The sequence below is a fragment of the Phascolarctos cinereus genome, unplaced genomic scaffold, assembly GCF_003287225.1.
Source record: "Phascolarctos cinereus isolate Bilbo 61053 unplaced genomic scaffold, phaCin_HiC Scaffold_1;HRSCAF=81, whole genome shotgun sequence".
Classification (NCBI taxonomy): Eukaryota; Metazoa; Chordata; class Mammalia; order Diprotodontia; family Phascolarctidae; genus Phascolarctos; species Phascolarctos cinereus.
Window position 1 is genome coordinate 216,971,976 of NW_027555514.1, and position 19,981 is coordinate 216,991,956.

At 45.0% G+C, this 19,981-nt stretch overlaps 1 long non-coding RNA gene and 1 pseudogene across 4 annotated transcripts in view; one reads left to right on the forward strand and one right to left on the reverse strand.

The window, feature by feature from the left end:
* Positions 1 to 19,981, reverse strand: part of LOC110194034 (uncharacterized) — a 133,386-nt gene that overhangs the window by 35,005 nt on the left and 78,400 nt on the right. The window lies entirely within an intron of this gene.
* LOC110194033 (homeobox protein Hox-B1a-like) lies at positions 6,333 to 11,634 on the forward strand (annotated as a pseudogene). Its single transcript, XR_013482503.1, has 2 exons — positions 6,333 to 6,801; positions 10,067 to 11,634. The product of XR_013482503.1 is annotated as a homeobox protein Hox-B1a-like (transcript).

Below are 19,981 nucleotides of genomic sequence, written 5' to 3' on the forward strand. Positions count from 1 at the left end.
TCTCTCTCTCTCTCTCTCTCTCTCTCTCTCTCTCTCTCTCTTCCTCATGGGGTCAGGCAGAGGACAGAGTTATCAGCAACCTTCTCAATCCTGGAAAATAACACACACACACATACACACACATATATATACACGACCTAAGGTGGCAGTTAACAGACCCTCAAATGTGATTCTGGGAAAGAATGGGATAGTTGAAAGAACACCAAACTTGAATTTAGAGAATCTGGGGTTGACCCAACTTGGCTCTTTTAATTTCTACCTATGCAAGACTGAAGAATTAATTTCATGTCTATGGGCCTTGGTGTGTGTGTGTGTGTGTGTGTGTGTGTGTGTGTGTGTGTGTGTTTAATCTATAAATTGAGGGGATTGGATTAATCTTTTAAGGTTCCTTCCAACTCTAAATGCTATGATTTCAAAGCCCAATGGTTTTACAGCTTCTGCAAGGATGATTCTTGGCTCAGAGGGCCTCCCTCCAGATAATAACAATTGACATTTCTACAGTACCTTAAAGTTTGCAAAGTACTTTATATTCATCACCTAATTTGAATCTCTGGATAACTCAGAAAAAAAAAACTACTACAAGTATCACAAGCCTCATTTTACAAATGAAGAGACTGAGGTTCGGAGGTCATCCAACTAGTATATTTCTGAGAGGGGATTAGAACCTGGGTCTTCCTGACGCCAAGTCTAATATGCCCTGCTATCTCTCCACAGCTCTTGCTCCTATAACCACTTATTCAGACAATTATCTAGTGGTATGAAGACAGATCCTTCCCCCCAAAAAACAACTGTCCTCAATTACACCCCTGAATTCCTTATCCCCCTCCAGCTACCTTATTCACTGAGATGTGAACCTAGTTCCCAACCTCCATTCTGTGCCCCTTCCCTCTATCGTGTTCATCTCTTCTCCCCACTCCTACTGTCCCTGATACCTCCTACAGTCAAGTCCCCTCATCTTCCCACTGAATGTGGCTGCATTGACAGAGGGTCTAGGATTACTTGAAAATAGGAACAGAAGTCAAACTGAGTGATCAGCAAAAGCTGCTTCTTATTTAAACTCCCTCACTTCAGCCTTTCTCACCTCTCAGATGTTCCTCAGATCACTCCACTCACCTGAGATCTTCCCCTTTCCTCCCTTCCATGACAACCCATGGTTTCTAACTCCTGCCCCCCATAACCTTGAGCCACAGATTTCCTCCTGGTAGTTTTCCCTGACAGCTCTTCCATTCCCCCTCTCTCCCCCACCCATACCTCAGCCTCTTCCTGTTTCTTTGGCATTTAAGGATATAGTTCTGTTCCGTATTAAACTAGGAGCTTGTCATGTGACTCTGACTTCTCCCTCCCTCTGGGCCGCCTCTGCCCAGCATCCAGAACAGGGTTCCTGGATTGTCATTCTACCTCTACCAAACAAAAATATGCTAGATTAAGAATGCTAGTGGGAAGCTTAGCACAGTGACTGGCACATAGTAGCATTTGGTAAATGCTTCTTGACTAAGAAAATTACATTCCAATCATCATGGGTCAATAATCAGGGATGATGTTACATTCACTGATACTGGTTTCTTCCAACCCTGGTTTCCCCAGAATGAAAGGAGAAAGGAAGGTGATGCCCTTTATTGAGATGACTGAGAAAGGAACAACTTTCTAAAAGTCATACAGCAAAAGTTCAAATTGAGGGGCAGCTAGGTGGTGCAGTGGATGGAGCACTGGCCCTGAAGTCTGGAGGACCTGAGTTCAAATCTGGCCTCAGACCAAACACTTGACATTTCCTAGCTGTGTGACCCTGGGCAAGTCACTTAACCCCAATTGCCTAAATAAATAAATAGAAAGTTCAAATCCAGCCTTAGATACTTACTGTGACCCTGGGTAAGTCACTTAACCCTTGTCTGCTTCAGTTGCCTTAACACTAAAACGGATATATTAACATCTACCTCCTAAAGTTGTTGAGAGGATAAAATGAAATAATAATTCTAACGTGCTTAGCACAATGTCTTGTACATAGTAGGCACTTAATAAATGTTTCTTTCCTTACAAAATAAGGAAAGGAACAACATAGTCATCCCACTCCCAGACCGCAGGGTCACTCTCCTCCGTTTTCTACATTTCTCTTTTTCTTCATGGAGGCCAAGCTTTTGGTCCTGGAAAAGGAACTTTTTTGGAAAAATTGACTCTGAGTACAAAAATTGTGTTGTCCAGCAGTCAGGGCCATGAGCTCACCTACATGACTACTTGGATTCCCAAACTGCCTGAGATCATTTCATTCTTGTCTCTGCTTCCTACCAAAAAGACCAGAAGAGGCCTCTTCTTGTCTATAAGAAAGAGCATAACCCACTTTGGGTCACCCACCAACCATTATATCCCTTCAGCAATCAGGGCATTATTTCTTTTGTCTAACCTCAAACTTTCCTGATATAGCTTCTAATCGCTGTCCCCCTCTGAGGTCCTTAGCACTCACAGTAATGACTGGCAATAGTGCTTGAGCCCATGAAAAGCAGTTTAAAGATATTATTTCATTTGATTCTCACAGCATTCCAGTGAAGACTGGTACTATGGATGTTATCCCCATTTTACAGATAAGGATGTTGAGTCTGGGAAAGGTTAAGTGACTTGTGCCTGGTCACATACTTAGTGAATGTCAGACAGACTTGAACCTAGATTTCTTCTCACTTCAAGTGCTACTCTTTCCATTCCACCAAACCTGGGGGGGGAAAGCTGGTGGTTCCCTTCCTTGTGGATCATAACCCTTCCTGGGGATGAAAATCTGCTACATCCATTGACCATGGATGAGCCTGATACCATCTGTCTCTAGTTGTGGGTTGATGGGCATGAGGAGCCCTCTCAGTGAAGCAGCTCTGGAAGGATGAACCAAATCTTCCCCTATAGGAAGTCAACAGATGGTAAACCCTTCTCAACAGCTCAGAAGCCAGATGCCTTCACCCTAATGAGCCACCCTTCTAGGACAGGTCCCCCAAATCAATATAAGGGCACTAAAGTTCATGAAAAGCTATAATCCCGAGCCTGCAAGTGCCCTGCAGAGATCACCAGCGTCAATCCCGTCTTTTACCCTAGATGGGAACATAACTTGTAAGAAGATGCCACCATTCTCCTAAGTCATCCAATTTAACAGGTTAAATATCCCAGATTTGAAGCTGTTCCTTAATTTTAACTACAACCCTCTCTTTTTCCCTTGCAGTCTATTTCTTTCTATTTGACACTCAAGGGAGAGGGGGAACTATCAGGTTTCTATTCTCTGTAGAAAAAAAAAACTTTCTAGTTCCCATTCTCCCCTTCCCCTGGATTGGATAACAGCTCCTTCCATTTTCTTCTTACCATCTTTCCCCCCATCTTTTCTAATCCTTCTTCAAGTCCCTCTTTTCTTTAGCAGAGCTCTGTTCCTCCCCACAGTATCCCCTACCCCTGCCCCTGCCCCTCTTGTCTCCACTGCTTCCAGCTGGTACCTGGACAACCAAGGACCCCTCAGCACCTGTCCTGATAAGCCCTGCTGCAGTCCTTCCCCCTGGTGCTACCAGAGACCATGCACCTGTCCTCATAGTTCTGCTTATAACCTACTCCTCTGTCCCTAAGTGTCTGATGGACAGTCTCCCTCCCCACCAAGTTCCCCAAACCTTTCCTTTTAGTGGCCCTTCATCATCTGATCTTTTGCTCTCAAGGCCAGGATGGAAAAACAACTAGTTTGGCCCTCTATTTTAGCCCGCATCTCTAGCCTCAGCCTAACCTTCTCCTCCACCCCCACCCCCAGCCTTGTTCTTCAACAGAGCTAATGGAGTCTGGCCATGAGGGTCAGAAAGAAATCCTGTTCTCTATTCTTTCCCCAACCAACCTCTTCCCCTTTCCCTCATGGCTCATCAGGAAAGAATGGGAGAAGAGAACTCAAGTACGGTGTGTTCATTTAATATTAACAAATTGAAATGAATTATTTTAATGCCAATTAACTTGGAGCAGTCCCTTTTAATAGTAATTTAGATTCATATTTCAGAGAAGCAGAACATGGAGCTGGCCAAATGTGACCAGAATGTCAATGTGAAAGACAGGCGGGTGGAGGGCAGAGAGGGGGAAAATTAGTTTCACTTGGACAGAGTTTGAAAGGTTTGAGTAAGAGTCTCTCCAGTGGCTAGTACATACAAAGTCTTCTTCTGAAGCTTTATTGTGGTTAGCATGACTGATACTGTATTTTTGTGGTTAGGGTTCATTTTAATATACCAACTTAATATACCATATTTATGCAATTTGCATCATATTTCTTAACCATAACCACCACAATAACCAGAATTACTGCTTCTTAAGAAGCCGGTTTTGTTTTAAAGTGAAATACCTCAAGGTTTTGAGGGGGTTAGAACATCATGTTCCACTCTTAACCCTATTCTTTTGTTGGTTCAAACCTGGAGTAGCAAGTCAATTTCTCTTCTACCCTCCTTCCTCAGGTGTAAGAGAAGCAAATTGTTAAGTCCCAAATAAAAAGAGTTACTTTTGATCAGCAAAGTAGGAGACACATATTACTGACAGTGACAGGGAGAGCAGGACAGAGAAACAAGCAACACAACAGTAGCTGATATTTTGAAATAAGGTTGCCCAAGTCCTTAGAACCTAGAGATCCATTGGGGTAGATCTCAGCTAGGACTGGCCCATAAGAACATCTCACTTCAGTTCTGGCTTGTAAAGTCTTGGACCTGGGGGTTGGGGGGGGAAGGAAGAAGGACTTGGGGTTTGGTCAAAAGTGAGATGTTACCTTCTAAGGGGGAGTCTCTCGTCTCTCTTCTCTCTCTCTCTCTCTCTCTCTCTCTCTCTCTCTCTCTCTCTCTCTCACACACACACACACACACACACACACACACACACACACACACACACACACACACCCTCTTTAACAATTTAGGACTGGAGACGAGAGGGAGAAGTGTGATGAGTAAAATTATGTTGGAAAGAAGCAGAGGAAGAGAACATGGGAGCCGTTCACACCGGGCTCCTGTCTAGGCAAAGATTGCAAGAAAGAAGAGGAGAAAGAGAAAGACAGAAAAGGGGTTGAGGGGAAGAGAAGGGAAGAGACGTTTACTAAAATAAATCTCCCCCCAACACGAAATTAATTGAAACACAAAAATGTGATCTCCTTTCCCAGAAGTCAGATTTGTAAAAGAAATGAAACTAAGGAAAAGAAGGATTAAAAACAACAAAATAAAAGAGAAAAACTGATGGTGGCTGAGTGGGTGAAATTTACAAAAGAGAGAAAAACAGAAGCATCTTTTAAGAAGGCTTGAAATTAGGTACGAGAGAGCAATTTTGGTTAACCAATTCCCCAATCGTCTCCCAAAAGAAGTGATCTTTCTTGTCCAAGAGATAAATTAAAACATATCAAAACAAAACACAAAAGATAAAGTGTCTCCCCTCACTCAGATGACAAAGGAGGTGACACGTGCCAAAGCTTGAAACTTGGGGTTGGGGGGAAGGAGGAGAAATAGTGAACGTGGAAACTTCCCAAAATATTATTGTTCCAAATGACCGAAGAGATCGGCGGGGAAAGACTGGGGAAAGAAAGAGAACGAACTTGACATCTCTAAAGAAAGGAAACTTAGAAAACTAAAATGAAACCGATATCTGAAAAGAAAAAAAAAACCTCCAATGAGGAACAAACTATTCCTCCGGGAGAGGAATGAAATGAAATTTATCGGAAGAGTGAAAGTTACCTTCAAAGAGAAAGATGAAATAGAAACAAGTAAAATGTTTACAAACATTATCCCCAGCCCGGGGGCTAAATTGACCGCACCAAAGGAGATGTTCTCTACCCCTACCCCACACCCCAAGGAAACTTAGAAACTTGGAAGTGAAATGTATTAATGGGGAGTGGCGTAGTTTGCAGGTGTCTTGGGAGGGCCCCAGACCCAAAGTGAGAGGTACGGGCGGGGGGGGGGAGGGGGAAGGGGTACATGGCTTACCTTGCTCGGGAGTCGATGCATCTTGAGAAGGGGAGTGGGCTAAGGGAAATGTAGATGGGGGGAAGGGGGGAAGAAAGCAGGTTAAGGAAAGCGAGGTGTCCAGGGACTTCGTGAGTAGGGAGGAGAAACGGGGATGGGGGGCGGGGTACAGAGTCTCTCCCCTACTCTTTGCCCACCTCCCTCCCTCCAGCTCCCGGGCGGAGAGAGCCACTGAAAGTTACAAATTGCTTCCATTATTAGCTCATCCCAGGCGGCTTGGTCATTGGTCAGGACTGGATCACGTGATCCCCCTTACCAATCGATCGAATTTCTTGTTGCAATTCTCTGTCCCCCGGCTCCTGGGAGGGAAGGGGGCGGGCGTTCGGTGTTTCTGGGACTGGGGGGATGGGGAGGCAAGGAGGGGGTCCCTTAGCCCCCTCACCCTCCCTTTTTGCCATGTCTGGATCATGAGCGCCGCCCCAGAAGGGGTAGAAGGGGTTGGGGCATACCCTGGAGGGCCGAAACTGGAGAGGCAGAGAGACGTCGCTAGGGACTCAGACTCCATTCAGTCCAGCCCTCCTGGTCACACTGGCCCGGTTCGTCACACCTTATACAACGCCCTTTCTACTTCAAGCTATCCCCGAGAGACCTCTCTGCCTCCCTTTCTTACTGACTTTGGTTGCTCCTCTCCGGGGTACCTTGCTGCACCTCCCTGCATGGGCGGGGGTGTGGAGCTGTACTCACCCTATACCTTAGGCCGCTATGCCCCCAAGGAGACCGACCAGGGGGCCAAGTGAGCGAAATTTCTGGGACCCTTGGGAAGACTGCCAAACTTTTGAATGGATGAAAACCAAGAGGAGTCCGTCCAGAGCAGGTGAGCTGGGGACTGGTAGGGGGCATTACAAGGAGAGGCACACGTTGAAAACACTATTTCCACTCCTCAACTTCCACTCCTCTATCGGGGTGCAAAAAATGGTCCAGTTAGCAGAGCATTGGCTGGTGGGGAGAAGGGTCAGCATGTGCCTCCTTTGCGTGGGGGAAAGTAACAGCCTTGAAGTTTTAGTCTTAAGCGGGATGGTATGGTATACGACAGGAAAATGAAGGCATGATTCTAGAGACCGAGAAAAGAGAAAATGAGAAAATTGTTGGAGGGAAAGGGAAAGGGGGGCTAATTGAGAGGGGGACACGAAAACTCGTTCTCTCGGGTATCCTGCCAGGAACAACTTGGGGAAACTTTTCCGAAGGGAAATAGAGACTGGAGCTTATTCGTTGGGTTTAAAGTGGGCGGAGGAAGTGGAAACTTTATCGGCTATTACTCAATTTTTATTTCAGACACTTAAGGATATTACTTTATGCTGGTTCTGGCCTGTTAGCTTTTTAAATGATTGCTAATTTTCATTGATAAATATTCCCTTGGTAGAAGAGTTGCCTCCGGGCCTATCCCTAAAGGTCAATTGAGATCTGTACTAGGGGGGCCAGAGTTTGTGTGTGTTGGGGAGGGTTTTGGGGGGGGGGAGTTGAAAGATTAAACTATAGTAAATAGTCCGAGACTGAGCTTCTAGGCTCACCCCAATTGGAACGAAGTTCACTGTCCTGGACCTCCTGAGGAAAGAGTCACAGTTTCCACTGGCCTGCTCTTCTGGGTCTTTCAGTGAGGCAGAAACCCCTTCGGGGCACAGCAGGAACGAAAGAGGACTCTGTTGGAACGGTCTGGGTGGGTGCTTGATTCCCCAAAACCTCTGAGATAAACATAGAGTAATCGGAAGAACCAACATTTCTAAGCTTAGTTCGGGGTAATGACCCTGTTCCCGTCCTTCCACACCTCTCCCTTGACTGTTTTTCCCTACTCTTTTTAACTTCCAAAATATGTGTGTGTGTGTGGGGGGGGGGGAATCCTGCCCAGAGAATCAATCAGTCAGGTTCAGTTACCTCTCTTGGAAAAAAGCAATTGAGGCGAGTTTGACACTGTCGGGAAACCAAGGTCAGGGGAGTTCTGAGACTGAAGATGGGTGCGAAGGGAACCCCGAATCATTCAGGTTTGGAGTCTGGAACTCGAGGTTGGCTAAACTTAACCTTGCCTTCTTTCCAGTGTCTCGGAAGCTACATTTAGTGAACTTTTCGTGGGTCGAAGAAGTCCGCTTACGATTGGGACGGCTGAATGGGATGCCCCCTACTTTGGGGTTTGGAGGGGAGAGGGAGAGATTGACAACACACACCCAAATGGAAGGGAAATTTTTGTCCAGTTCCCCATGGGGACTCACGTCTCAAAAGGCTTTTGAAATTCTAAAGCGGATGGCTGGATGGAAGGATAGACAGATGGAAGGACATATGGATTTTAAAAAAAAGAAAAAAGATTGAAGAGAAGAAAGGATGAGAGAGGAAGGAAGGGAGAAAAAGAGGCGCAGAAAGAAAAGAAAAAAAAGGAAAAGACACTGAGAGAAAGGAGGGGGAGACAAGCCCCCGATCTCTCTTTATTCCTGGAGACGATCCCAGTGCCATTAGACCCAGCCAGCCTCTATCGCTTTGTTTTTCTGTTTTGTTTCATTTTTCGGTTCATTTTCGGGCTCAGACCCTGTGCAGGGCTAAAGGAGGAAATTGTTACCCATCCCCAAGAGGACGTGAAAGTTCGCCTGTAGCAAAATAAACCGTTACTGCGATAAGTTGTTGTTGTTTGTAAGGATACTTAATAACAAAAACATTTTGAAAGCGAGGCTTCTTGCTTTCCATAGATAAAGAAAACAATTCACTCCACCGTGGAAGGGAGAATCGGGGGAGGAGAACCTATTGGAAGCTAATGAGGCTGTGGCCCCGGCCCGCAGGTTTGGGGAAAATCTCTTTTTCCGTTGACTCCGGAAAACACTGATATGAGAACTGGCCCAAATACTTAGGGGCTTTATATAGACGCTACATTTCTTGTGAGACTAGCTCTAGACTTCAGATTCAAACAAATAAATGTAAATAGAGGGCTTTTGTACCTTCTTTTATTAAGTCAAGAATCCATCACACTATGCAGCCCCAGTGGATCACGTGATCCAAGACCCCATTACTGTGTAGTAGAATGATTAGTCCCCTCCCTGAATCCCGTGGCTAATGTGGACTTCGGAGAGGAGGCAGCTGTCTTCAGGGATGAATGATGAGGCACGATCGACTAATAAGTTTGGAGAAAGGCAATGAGACTCCCCCCTCCGTGCCAGCCCCCTGGACCCCCACTTCTGGCCATTCCTTATTAGCTATCCATTTGCGCTTGGTCCTTTTTTTCCCCCAAACAAGTCCCCAAGCTCCTTATGGAAGCACCAAGTTTTCTCTCTAGATTTTTACTGGGATTTAAGCTTTACGGCATCGGCAAGTTCCCTTTCCCCCTAAGAAGCCCTATGGTGGTGGTAGCAGTGACCTAAACCTGCAGGGGGGAAAGCGCAAAGTCTGGAGCCCAAGGACAATGAGGCTAAGATTCTTTGAGACTTTAAGAAGCTAGGCACCGGATGGATGGCAAGATGGAGAGCTTGGGGAGGGAGGGCCTTGTGAGGAGAAGGACATAAGGCAGAGAACCGAAAAATGAGAGGACCTCGAAGTAGTGAATCAAAAATACTGCGACTAAAAAACGAAGGACAGGGAAAGGAAATTTTAGAAACAGCTAAGAAGAGAAAAGGTAGCTAGAAGGAAAGAATAGAGGTGTGGACCAAATTGAGAGAAAGAGGGAGAAAACGGAAGGAGAGGAACAGGAAGGGACTTTAAGAGATAGGGAAAAGAGAGGGAAGAAAATGAGTGTGAAAGAAAAATTGAAAAGAGGAAGAAAATTAGTAAGGTTAAAACCTCTGCCCATAAATCTATAACTATATCTAATACATAATTTTAATATACATAAAAGGTACTCATATGTATAATATATATACATAAAATGTAATGCATCTATAAAATATATATAATACAACATACTTTAAAAGACAGAAAATGAGGCAGAAAAAGAAAAAAGGAATTAAGAGAAGGAAGGAGAAACTGACAAAAAAGGCGGGAGAGAAAGAAATTGATTGTATCGGGAAAGGGTTGCTGGTGGTTACTGGGATTCAGTATGCTGCCTGCTCTCTGGGGCTCCCGTGGCTGGGTCATCTCAGGCGCTGACTCTTTTCCTCCTCTGTGCCCAGCCAAGCCTGGAGGGGACAGCAATTCTGGGGAGCCCGAGGCGGCGGCGGCAGCAGCAGCAGCGACGGGCAGTCCCCGGACCAGCTTCTCTACCAAACAACTGACTGAGCTGGAGAAGGAGTTTCACCTGCAGCATTATCTGCCCAGGTCTCGCCGGGCAGAGATGGCATCTGCACTTCAGCTTAGCGAGACTCAGGTCAAGATCTGGTTCCAGAACCGGAGGATGAAGCAAAAGAAGAGGGAGAAGGAGGGGCTGGGTGGGGGCTGGGTTCCCTCTGATGCCCCTTCCCTGGTTTACTCAGCCAGCACAGTGCCCCTCACTCCCACTCGATGACACTCCCAAGCACCATTACCCACCCCTACAGGTGATCTGGGTAGCTAAGACAAGCAGCATGTTTGTGTGTGCACAGTAGCACTTTCTGAGCCTCATTGGGCTTGGAAACCAGGATGGCCCTGGCTTATGTTTTTTAAATCTGACCAAGACTGGTTGGGGATAGGGTAGACTTACCAAGTTGCTGAAATTCATATACACCTGAAACAAGTAATCCTCCCAGCCTCCTGAGACCATACCCTTCAAAATTAAGGGCTTTCTGGTACCATAGAATCCAATAGTTTTGTTATCTGGTTCAGGTGGAACTGTTTTTAAAATCCTGAAGAATATGAGAATGTGTGTGTGCAGTGAGGGTGAGGGGTGGGGATGGGGAATAGAAGTGAGAACCTTGTAGTTAATGAAGGAAAGGAAAATCTCTAATCTAGGCATATATCTTTATTCCACTAAACACACACTTATTTGCAACATGGCTTTCCATTCAGCCTCTCCAAATTGTATACATACCTACACAATGCTATGCAATACACTGAGCATCGGCAAGTTCCCTTTCCCCCTAAGAAGCTCTATGGTGATGGTAGTAGTGACTTAAACCTGCAGGGGGGAAAGCACAAAGTCTGGAGCCCATCACAGCCCCTAGCCTGGGTCCCTCCATCAAAGCAAATCAGTTCCACTGGGACCATGAGTCTTCAGGGTAGTGAGACCCCGGATCCTATGGGACCACACTAGGATGGTGAACCAATGCCAGAAAATGTCCGTGCTCATTATGATGCATGATTTATCAGGGGCCCTGTCTTGTGCTGACCATCCTCATGCTTATCTTCTACATTCCCAGAACTGTCCAGGCTCTAGCACTCCCTCCCCAAAACCCCCCTGTCTTCCCCACTCCAGCTACTCTAGCTGCCTAAGCTTTCTAAGAAAGAATTTGCTCACTTACTCATAAATACCCTCATCACCCAATCCCAAACTAGAGCCCCATTATTTATTTTCATGTTCCAAGAGGCTTTTCTATGTGGCCTCTGGGCAGGATGAAACAGACGCTACCTATTAACAATTAATTACACAGACTGCAAATATTGGGATTGGAGAGAGCCTACTGGAAGAATTGGAAAGCTCTGGTAACCACGAGCAGGGTGAATAGGACTGTTTGTTGTAATCATTGTCATTATGCTTGCTTCTCTGTCATCTTTTTATCTCATCTCTGCTCCTCAGCTTAGCCTAGGAAATCCTTCTCCATCATAATCTAGCCAATGTAGGCTATCACACATATGGCCCATCCACAGTAGTACCCAGAGTGCTATATCAAGTACAGTTGGGACACTGTACTATGTTTAGGGCTCAGAAGGGACTTGAAGGCAGACAGCCATGCCAGTGGACTTATTTCCACATTTCAGGTTCATTTCATGGACCCTTTTCCTAGAAAATAGACAAATCAATTCACTGCTTTGAAAACCATTCCCAGGAAAATATTGTATGTAGCTGGGAAGATGGTTATTCACAGGCCTGAACCAGAGACCAGACATCCCAATACCCATGCTACTCTGTTAAGAGTTCCCTCCCTATTCCTATTTGGAGATCTGGGAACCTGCCTGAAAATTCCCTGGTGAGGGTGACCCCAAACTCAAATCAAGACAAAGCAGGCAGCTTCATCTTTGATCTCGGAGATCAGAATACAGTGGTGTTTATTCCCCACCCCTAGCTGAATCTCTGCCCCTTGGTGCTGCTAATAGAATGGAATGGTGATCTCCCAACTCTGGAAGACTGGCCAGGAACAAATTCAAATCCTCTACAAGGAAAAGGACAAAAGCCCTTGCATTCTAACCTGTCATTGATCTGTTTTGAAGGAACTTAGGAGTCAAAATTGCAGCCATAATTTCCTAACTGGTCTAAAATAAGCATTTCATATTTGGGCCAAACTCTGGTTTCTCATGGTGAAAGGTGAAGAGCGATGATTAAAAAGATTTCTCACCCTCCTCACTCAGGTCAAACTGGTAGGGATTCGAGAGTTTAAGACTAGGGATTTTCAAAATATAGAAATCATGTCTACCTCCGTTGTTTTTTTAATGACTATCAAAAGTATTTTTATGGGTTTGGGGAGGGAGGGAAGGAAGGAAGGTCCAAATGTGATGTGGATAAAATAAATGTGGATGTGGATAAAATAAAATAAAATGATGGGACTTAAAGTTTGGTTTGAATTTTGGTAGTGCTGGATTAGAAAATTTTGCTGCCTTGCCAGCAAGGCTGTATTTCCTTGTCCTGAACATATTCTATTGATTGGAAAATAGAAAAGATTTTTCTAGGCTGGTTTAATGAGAATTGGGCTGTGGGAACTTATTCCATCCTTTCCCCTGTTATCTGGGATTAGCTGGTTAAAAGGAAAGACCTCAAAGTAAGAGGGTTGGACTCATACTTGGGGATTTGAGACAGAAGATAGAGAGACCTTGGAATGAGGGAGAAATGTCCCTTTATCCTTGCGTTTATAGGGTGTGTCTATGTGGGGGGGGGGGGGTGTTAGTGCCGGGAAGATAATGGTGTGTCTGTATGGGAGTAATCTATTTAAATTTTCTTGCACCTGTATAAGTGCATATCAAGGTGACAGGAAGGGGTTGGGTTCAGGTTTGTTTGAGATCTTATGAGTAGGTGCCTCTGAATAGGATGTATGTGTGTACCTGTGTCAGAGTATTTAGGGATGGGGTGTGTGTGTGTGTGTGTGTGTGAGTGAGAGACTATATTTCTGAGTGTGTGCTGCTGTGTGGGTGGATCAGGATACTTCTGTGCATCTCTGTGTGAGGACCAGCTGAATGATTATAAAATTACAACACTCCTTACAGAAAATCCATATCAGCCTCTGCCTTTCACCCCCGACCTCCTGACCTCTGATGTGCCCGAGGACAGAGCTGACCCGGTCACTGCCTCCCCCCAGTCAATGAGTCTCTAGCCATTAGCATAAAACATGAATCTGTTGGCAGGTTGACAAATTATAACTTCCAGCCTGAGTTTTGCCAACTGGCTTGCTCGGCTGCTGTCTATTTATCACTGGAAATGGTAAATCATAAGAATCCAGATGACTTAATTATTCAAATCCAGGATGGAGAGAAGCTGCAATTGAGTCAATCTCAAGCCCTGGGCTTTAGGGAAAGGGATGGAAAAACAACAATGTTCTGCTCTTCTGGGATGTGAGAGGCAGGCAGGCTGGGAGAGCCAAGACAGTCCTATTGTATCTGATCCAATCAATGCCCCCGCCTCCTCCTCTGCCTCCTCCCTTCCCCACCTTCTCCCCCTTGTCATTCTCTGCAGCCTGCCCAGTCTTTCTCTTTCAGATTTCTTTCTAGTCATTCTAGATCTTAAGTTTTCTATGTCATCCTTTCTGACTTCTTGGAAATCCTTGTGGCCCTCCCTCATGGCTATTGGAGCCACTATTTGACTTTACTTTTCATTCATTCATGGTCTTTGGACTCTCTCTCCTCTCCTCTCCTCTCCTCTCCTCTCCTCTCCTCTCCTCTCCTCTCCTCTCCTCTCCTCTCCTCTCCTCTCTCTCTCCCCTCCCTCCATTCCTCCCTCTCCTCCTTATGTGTCTTGCTCTCCATGTCTCCATTTCTCTCCTTTCTCTATGCCGATGAGTCAACATCCAATTAGTGGGTTTCTGTGTATTTGTACCTATCTGCAAGCATTTGTGTGTGCATATTAATATTGCTATGTGCCTGCATTACAGTTATGTATGTGTGCACCTCCCAGACAATTCCTTGTCTTTCAACAAATGACAATGTCCCCACCAGCAGGATGCTTGGTGAAGCAACCCCCACAATATTATCAAGTCCATCCTCTTGGCCTCTAAACATTGAGACCACAGACTACAAACATTTTTTATTGCATTATATAGGAACAGAAACTCCTCCCTTCATAGACCATACTAGTGCCTCCCAAGACTCGCTTTTTGGGGGGGTCTTTAATAAGTTTTTATTTCTTTTTACATCACAGTGATTTCTGGAAACATTCTTCCTCCACACCCCATGCCCCAAAAGTGTATCATCCCCACCACCAATAGGAAAGAAAAATAGTCAAATGAAAACACTATACAGTAACCATATTTGACAATATTCTTCCTTAGTAGTCCTCTGCCTCTCTACAGAGAAGAAGGTATGGATGCTTCATTATTTGTTCTTCAGAATCTTTATTGGCTTTTCAAGTACTCAGAATTCAGCTTCCTCCTTCCTTCCATTCTTAGTGATCTTTTCATTTGCACTGTTGTAGTCATTGTTTATTTTATTCTTTTGGTTCTCCTCATTTCACCCAGCACCAATTGGTACAAATCTCCCAGACCTGCTTTCTGGACTCTAACCTTCACCTACTTTTTGTATCTCCAGTGCTTATCACAATGCCTGGCACACAGTAGGCACTTAATAAATGTTTATTGAATGAAACCTCTCGTCTTTTCCTCTCTTCTCTTCAGAAGTTGGGGAGAGATGTGTCTAGACAAGAGATCTTGCCTGTTGCTCGTCCCTGGTGCCTAGTTGTCGCCCTTATCCACCTTATTTCTTCCTCCACCATGTCCCAATCCAATTCTGTCCTTTTGCTGTGCCCTCTGGAGTTCTTCTTATCTATAATCAAATTTCTCTTTATTTTTCATCTTTTCTTCTCATGGTCCTCCTAGCTTCTGGAAGTCACCAAGACTTCACTCACCCCAGATGACATTGCTGTCTGATGACATCCTTTCTAGTACTAGTTGCAGGTTTTCTCATACTGCCCCCCCCCTCCAGTTTGCTGGTCCTAGAAAGGGAGCAGGAATACTTCTTGCTTTCCATTGCCACCTCCAGATTCTCTCTCTACTACCATTAATTGGTAGCTCCTCCTCTGATTTCACTGTATCCAAATGTATCACCCAGTCCAGATCCTGGTGACTGTATCTGCTGATTCCCAGGACAGTCTTCCTCCTTTCTCAACACATTCTGTGCCTGGCTCAGTCTTCCTGTCAACTTCAACTCCTGCCCTCTTACTAGGGGACTTCCACATAGCTGTTGGTGTTCCCTCAGAAATATTAACTTCCCCATGCCGTATCTACTCAACTGTGACCTATTCCTCCACTCCACCTGCGCTACACAAAAGGGTGGTAACACCATTGATCACCCACAGAGGTCCTACTTTTAGGACTCAACTTCCTTTATCTGACTATAATCTATCATTCCATCTTACTCTTTCTAAACCTATTCTTCATCCTCCACACATTCTTTTCCAGACCACCTCACCCCCACCCCTTTCAGGTTCTACTTGCCCTCCTTTCCGATCTTGAACCCTTGGCAAACCAGTTTTACTCTCCTCTCAAAAACTATGCCCTGAGGTAGCTAGGTGGCCCAGTAGATAGAACACCTGCCCTGGAGTCAGGAGGACCTGAGTTCAAATCCAGCCTCAGACCAAACACTTGACATTAGCTGTGTGACCCTGGGCAAGTCACTTAACTCCAATTGCCCTCACCAAAAAAACAACCAACCATGCCCTAATGCTGCTCAAGGCTTTGCCTTGCAAGGCCCCAACCTTGGATTAAGCCCACCCTCTTCCTCCCCTGCTCCTATGAACATTCTGCTGGATGGAGCTGGAGGAAATCACACAAACCGTTCAGACTGGGTTCACCACAAATTTATGTCACTTAATCTCATCTGAGCCCTCACTACAGCAGGGAAATCCTTCTACTCCTCCCTAATTGATTCTCTATCCCACTGATTATAGTGGCTGCTTCAGACCTTCTTTTCTCTTGCCTTAAGCACTTCCCCCACCCTCCAGGTTTAGGACTTTGCCTCATTCTCTATAGAGAAAATCAAGGCCATTCACTATAAGCTCCCTTTTCTCCCCTTCTCAATTCACAAAACTTTGACATCATTCCTTGCTATTTCCTCCTTTACTCCTGTCTCTGATGAAAAAAATAGTCCTTCTTCTTACATGTAGGCTTGCTCCCATCCCCTCCAATTTCCTCTAGTAGATTGTCCCCACTATTATCCCCTCTCTCATCTTTAATCTTTCCCTTCCGGTTCCCTCCCTGCTATATACAAACCTACCCAAGTCTCACCCATCCATAAACAAACATTAGTATATCTCAGTTATTTATAATGATATTTACAATGATTCACAACTATCCTCGTGGAGCAGCTAGGTGACGCAGTGGATAGAGCTGTGGTCTTGGAGTCAGGAGGACCTGAGTTCAAATCCGGCCTCAGACACTTGACACTTACTAGCTGTGTGACCCTGGGCAGGCTACTTAACCCTGATTGCCTTACTAAAAAGGAAAAAAAAATACATAGCTACACAACTATTCTCATGGAAGACATAAATAGAATGCAAAATACAATGAATTTTAAGACTCAGTCACAGTCAATTCTACCAGACACAAACCCAAAGTGTGGACAGGAAAGGGACTATAAAGACAGATGAACATGTTAAAACTTTTATATTTTCAAACCAAGGGGATGAAATTTCATCCACAGTTGTTGCCTGACAAGTAGGTGGCTTCAGTCAGAGCCAAAGGGAAGGTCTTAATTGCAGGCAGTCACAAGCAGGCCTCCCCTCTGGCTGCTTCACAACCTGGGGCTGAGCTCACTTGCTCTGACACAGCTAACACAGCCATATCCATAAACAAAGAAGCCCTCACTAGATTTGGCCATCCATGTTAGCTATCAGTCTATCTCTCTGTCCTTTTCTTCAGTTAAGTCCTTCAGAAAACCACCTGTACTTGCTACTGTCATTGCTTTTCTTGTTCTCTCTTCTTAACCCCTGGGAGATGGCTTCCAGACCTGTCATTCACTTGAAACTGCTCTCTCCAAAGTCACCAGTGATCTTTTCTTAGTCCTCATCCTAACTGACTTACCTGCGGCATGTGACACTGCTGACCACACTTTGCATTCTGGAATACTACTTTCTCTTGGCTTGTTTTCTACCTCAGTAACTGCTCCTCAGCTTGCTTTGCTGGATCATCACCCCTGTCATCAAAGCTCTCTCCTAGACCCATTTCTCTTTTCTTTATACTCTTACACTCAATGACTTTTTCTACCCCCCTGGGTGCAATCATGACGGCTCTCAAGATAACTCCTGGATTAATGTATTCAGCACAAGTTTCTCTCCCGACTCTGGACCTGAATCACAAATTGCCTATTGGACATTTTGAACTGGATTTCCCATAAGCATTTTGACACAACATATCTAATGATAATAGTAATAATTAGTAGTATTTATATAGTGCTTGAAGATTTACAAAGCACTTCACATATTTATCACTTTTCATTTTTATCACCTTGACCACCTTTGGAGGTGGGTGCTATCGTCCCAGTTTTACAGATGAGGAGACTAAGGTTTACCGAGTTTAAGTGAACAGAATTCATTATCTTTCCTCCAAAATGCACCCTTCTCTTATTAGCTGTGTGGCCTTGGGCAAGTCACTTAACCCCACTGCCTATCCAAAACAAAACAAAATGCACCCTTCTTCCAAACTTCTCTATTACTGTTAAGAGCACTATTATCCTTTCAATCACTCAGGTTCAGAACCTTGGTATCATCCTCAACGTCACTCCATATATTTAATAAGTTGCCAAATCTTTTTTTGGTTTTGTTTTATTTTGTTTAGGCAATGGGGTTAAGTGACTTGCCCAGGGTCACACAGCTAGTAAGTGTTATGTGTCTGAGGCTGGATTTAAACTCAGATCCTCCTGAATCTAGGGCCAGTGTTCCATCCACTTCGACACCTAACTGCCCCTAAGTTGCCAAACCTTATTTCTATCATAACTTCTCTCAGATATGTTTCCTTCTCTCCATTCAGACTGTTACGATGCTAGTTCAGACCCTAATCACCTCTAGCATGGACTATTAGGATGGCCTTTTATTTGATCTCTCTGCCATATCTTTCTCCACACTCCACATTCTTGTCAAAATTATTTTCTTTTTTAAAAAATTTATTTTAGTTTTCAACATTCACTTCCACAAAATTTTGAGTTCCAAATTTTTTCCCCATCTTATCCCTTCCCCCGCCCCAAGATGGCATGTATTCTGTATACCCCTTCCCCTAATCTGCCCTCCCTTCTATCTCTCCCCCGCTTCTCTTATCCCCTTCCCCTTCTATCAAAATTATTTTGTTTAAGTGCTGGTCTGATCGTGTCACACTCTTACTCTATAAACTCCAGTAGCTCCCTATTGCCACTAGGCTCAAACTATATGCTGTTTAAAGCTCTTCACCACCAGGTCCCTTCCTATCTTTCCAGTCTACTTACTCCCCTCAATGCTATTCTGGACTACCTGTTCCTCACATATAATTCTCCATTTCTCATACTCTTGCCTTTGCCCTAGCTGTCCCCCATGCCTTCCTGGAACGCTCTTTCCTCATCATCTGTAATCTAAAATGTCCTTCAACACTCAACTCTAGTGCCATCTGCTTAGGGAGGCTCTCACAGCAGGCTTTTACCACTGCCACTCACTAATGTCTTCCTCGTCTAGGTTACTTTGTATTTAATTTGTAGACATCTCCTATATTCTGATGTATGTACTCGCTAGCTTCATCATCAGGGGGGAGACACAGTTTCTCTTTTATCTTGGTGCCAGGCACATAGTAGGTATTTAACAAGTCGAGTCAATAGCATTTAATAAGTACCTTTTTTCCCCAAACACTGTGCTAAATGTTAAAATACCAAAAAAAAGACCAAAAAACAATAGCTGCTCTTAGTCTAAGAGGAGAAACAATACACAATTACATTAAAAAAGAAGAAGCTATATATGTGCTAACTTGGAGATAATGTTAGAAAAAAGCCACTCTCGTTGAGGGGGGATCAGGAACGGCTTCTTGCAGAAGACAGGCCTTTAGCTGGAGCCGGAAGGAAGTTAGAAAACCAGAAGATAGAGACAAGGAGAGAATCCCAGGCATGGGCAACAGCCAGTGAAAATGCATGAGGAGTCTTGCTGGAGGAAGAGCAAGGCGGCCTTACCTGTTGATTGATTGAGCCCTCTTCCCCAAACATGAGGCCTGTGGGGTCCCTTTTGCAGAAGGCTGGCTGTTACCTGGGAATAAACTCACTCTGCAGATATGTTACCCCCCTACCCCCAAACCCAGAAACAGGGCTGATTTAGGGAATTAGGGGTGTGGAGAGGTCAGGATCAAGAATCAAAAGCCTGTCTGAGTGGTTGGCAGTCAGAGATCAATGAGAAGAGACAGATTGGAGACAGGTTTCTCTTGCTTTTTTCCTGCTGGCTCAGGCATTCAGCCTCCCTACTCCCTCCTATTCCTCCTTCTCCTCCCCCCCCCCCCCCCCCCCCGCCCCTCAGCTCCTAAAAGCAGGTGGGATCCAGGACTAAAGCTGTGGCCTCTCTCTGCCCTTCTAACTCAAACAGGCTCCTAATCCCTGGACAGAGGGTAAACAGCCTTCCAGCACGGCCAGGATTAACCACAGAAATACCACTAATGTATTCTGATGCACTTTCCCTAGGCCCCACTCCCACCCTGTGTTACTAATTAGCCAGCTGGCTTGGGGGGTGGGGGGAGTCATTGATAACATCTTTGTGGGGCTCCCAGAAGCCCAGGTATTACCTGGGGGTGGCATACACATCTCTGTGAGCAGTGTTG